Raw genomic sequence first — 4,233 nt, 5'->3', positions numbered from 1 at the left:
GCTAATTGATGCTGTTTGGTACTGATGATATTGAGGAGTTATTGACTGGAACTGAACATCAAATTAGGACACCACACTGGAATGAGGGCTTGGGCATTTAATATTAGAAAGAATACCATAAGCCTTTAGGATTACTCCCTAGATCCTTGAGGGGAAGATATAACTTGCCTTGCTCTGAGAACTGCCAATATGCATTGGAAGACTAAATCCAGGTACATGTTAGATATGTATACATATTATCTCCTCTAAGAAAATGTAAGCATGCCTAGAGAGCAGAAGCTATTTTATTTTAGTTTTTGTATCTCCAGTTCTTCGCTCCTTCATGCATAGTATATAATAAATGCTTATTTACTTATTGGTTATCCCCAAACCACAGATCATAGTATCAACTGATCCACTAATATTTATAGAGTGCTTACTATGAGTTAACCACTACAGGAGGCACTGCAGATGCAAAAGTATCTCTAAGAGGGAAATAAATAATAACAATAACTTTTATTATAATAATGATGATGAGGAGGGGGGAAAAGCCTGGGTAAATGGATCTATACAAAGAGCAATATAAGTAAGATGTAACTCATACCTAAATAAGTGATGAAAACAGTCCCAATCTTTCTTATTGTTCATAGCTTGATGTGACTTCAAAAAAAGTCACAAGAGTAAAGGAAGAAAGGATACCCTAACAATATGACCCATTCACTTATATATCTTATAAAAAATAACACCTCATTCTACTCTTAGATGGCAGGTCAGCATTCAACATATTTTATGTATGATTGTTATTGAAGCTTGACCTATTTCCAATGTGAGCAAGGGAACAAGGAAAATAAATTAGATCATAGAGAAGGTAGGAATTGTTTCCCTGTTTTATAACTATGACTAAATCTCCCCTGGATTTTCAGAGGTAAGAACCTTTTTTGTTTGTTTACTCTTTTTTCATCTTGTTTATATCTTCATCAATCCTTAACTGTTTAATAACAACAAGCAAAAATTGTACATAACAGAAACTCAATTTCTTATACAATTTTCTAATTTGTTTTTCTTTGCAAATTGAGATGTTTGTGTTTTTTGATGATTAAGTACATAAAAAAAAGAAATTTTAAAACCAAAAAAAAAACACCTTTCTAATTGAACATTGTAAAAATGGTCACAGCTTTTGAATGATTTCATGATATCATACCATTTTATTAATGTTCTTTGGGGAACTGTACTTTGGATATTGTCAGAAATACTGCATCATGGCAATGACACATAGCATAGTCCTGAAATGTTTTCAGAAGAATTTATTTTTAGTAGAATTGCTCATTCATTTATTCAATCCCATCAATCAACTAATCCACAAATATTTCTTGAGTCCTTACTATAAGTTTATCACTGTGGTAGACACTGTGAATACAAATATATCTCCAAAAGGGGAATAAATAATAATAATAATAACCTTTAGTGTAATACTAATAACATATAAGGTGTGGAGGGAGAAAAAACTCTTGGTAAATGAATCTAGAAAAATGACTAGTATATAGACACATATTCAGTTATATGAGCACTACTTCGTACAGTGGACCACCATTAAACATAGGTAGCTCAGACAGGCACTATAGATTGTTTGTGACTAGGCTCAGAAGTGAGAAGTAGAAGTGCTTTTGCAAGCATGACACATTGCTTTCAATGCTAATAACTACAAAAGCTCATTTTAAAAATTCCAGTATTCTCCTAAAGAAACTTTGTGACTGAAAATCAGGGAACATTGGGATTTCAAAAAAAATCAAATTAAAAATTACATAAAGAACAATAGAAAAGTACAAATGGGTGGAATTCTACAGCATAGCATTACCAATGAGGACTTGTTCATATGAGAAGAGGCATACATGATATTGTTAAGGGCTTGCCTATCTAACCATCAAAGAAGATAGGTCATCCATGTAGCAAGAATGACAGACAACAGATGATAGTATCATTCCATAAACCATCTGATAGGTTTAGAAGATACCTAAAAGGTTACCTAGCCCAATCTTCTCATTTTTAGACAAGTGATTTTACTAGCATGAGGCCACAGGTAATCAAGTAAGAGCACCAGAATTTGTACATAAGTCTTCTGTCTCCAAATCCATCTTTTTTCCCACTGCATCAGTTTGTTTCACAATTTCCACATTGGTATTCTGCATGATATAGCTATATCATCTATAATGAGATGGCTTATAGAACACCAGTGGAATAATATGTGTGTATAATAAATATATCAATATATAAAGATTTATATAACACATATTGTTGTTATTCAGTCATGCCTGACTCTTTGTGACCTAATGGATCAGGGCATGCCAAAACTGTCCATGGAGTTTTTTGGGCAAAGATACTAGAGTGATTTTCCAATTTTTTTTCTTTGGTGGAGGTTAAACAGAAGTTAAATGATTTGCTCAGAATTGCTCAGTTAACAAATGTCTGAGGACTGAACTCAAGACTCTGGGATCAACATGTTAACCATTGAATCATATAGCTACCTCTCTAAATGACATTTATTTCTATTTAAATATTTATTTGTATATAAATATGTATAAAATTATATAAATATGTAATTTGTATATAATTTCCATAGAAAAGATGACCTCTAATGAGGGTATTATAGGTATATAAGACATATAAAAAAATCATACAGAATGAAAAAAGCATTAAAGAACTATATATTGTAAGTCATCTATACCATTGTTCCCCAAACACTTTGTAAACAATATTTTGGGTATTCTCCTAAAGGAAGAGATCTTTAATTTGTAATATTTTATCTAATTATTAAACAGGAATGAGTAGCTAGACTTCATATGTTGCAATTATTTTTCAGTATCTATTTAAGATATCTCCTCCTTCAAGTCCATTTTTTCAGGATTACTTTCATTTAAACATTCAATGTTGACTTTATTTAGTGATTATATTTAGACCCTTTATACCTATGTGACGCTGGGCAAAAGCATTTAACTACTCTGCTCCCAGTTTCCTTATCTGTAAAATGAAAGATTTGGGTTTGATGCCCCCTAAGGTAACTTTCAGCTCTCAATCTATGATCTCAGACCCTGTGATGATACAAGGATTACTGAAAATGTATCACATGAAATTGCATTGCAGCTCTACTATGGGAGTGGTGCTAAGTAAGGAATTTAAGGAGATGCAAGGAAAGTTATAAGTTGCAATTGAATTTAATTATCTAGCTGATGTAGTTGCATTTAAATTGTGATGTTCAAAGGGTCAGACTCAAATAAATTTCTGGGGTCTAGGAAGAGCATATACTGTCTAGGAAGAGCATATACTGCCATCTGGGCAGTATTCCTGAGGCTTGGGTTATTTTCTGTATTTTTCCCCTGAACTTCTGAATAGAGGCATCCAGAAGGCATATATGACCTCTGTGTGTCCTTTCCCCAGGTATCATTTGAACTAAAATTGTGTGATACCTTCATATTGGATTAGGTTCAATTTTCTAGAGGCAGAGGGATTAGTGATGATCCATTCAGAAACACCCTTGACTTTATTTCTGATGTGACAACTCTGGGAGAATCAGTTCTTTCCCCTTAATGAGGGAATTTTGAGAGCTCAGAATATTTGTAGTGTACCATCCTAGTGTATTGAATATGGGAAGGAGAATTAGACTGATGAAACCCTGGCTCCATTATTAAAGTCTAAATTATATTAGAAAAATGTTAATTAAATCAATAAAGGTACCTAGTTAAATTGCAAGTTTCTATATTCTATTTTAATAACTAGTTTACTATATCTAAAAGCAAGTTTCATATACTCAGTGGCTATTGCAAAAAAAATTGATATAAAACTCTAGGACTAAATCTGATTCCACTGGTTTTTTTTTCTGTTTGTACTTTGATCAATGACTTCCTCTGTTCTCAAAATCATCTTGAAAATTCTCTTGATTCTGATCTTCTAAAAATTTCTACAAAGAACTTTTTTAGATTATATTTTTATTTTATGGATGCTTTGGAGAATCCTATTTTTCTCATTTCAGGTACATAAACCACTTCAAACCTGACTTCTCAGTCAGTTCAGTGCATTCTTAGACCATTTTATTTCTGACTCAATTTGATTCGTCCTTTTTCTACATGTCCCTAAACTATTTTATATCCTTTATGCAAGTCTTGGATTCTTTCCTTTAGCTAGTATTCTAAATTTCTCTGAATCATAAAAAAAAATCTTTATATTTACCGTTTGCTCTTTGTTCACAACTTTCTGTTCATA

This window comes from Macrotis lagotis, chromosome 5 (assembly GCF_037893015.1).
Source record: "Macrotis lagotis isolate mMagLag1 chromosome 5, bilby.v1.9.chrom.fasta, whole genome shotgun sequence".
NCBI lineage: Eukaryota > Metazoa > Chordata > Mammalia > Peramelemorphia > Peramelidae > Macrotis > Macrotis lagotis.
This window is presented reverse-complemented; position numbering follows the sequence as displayed.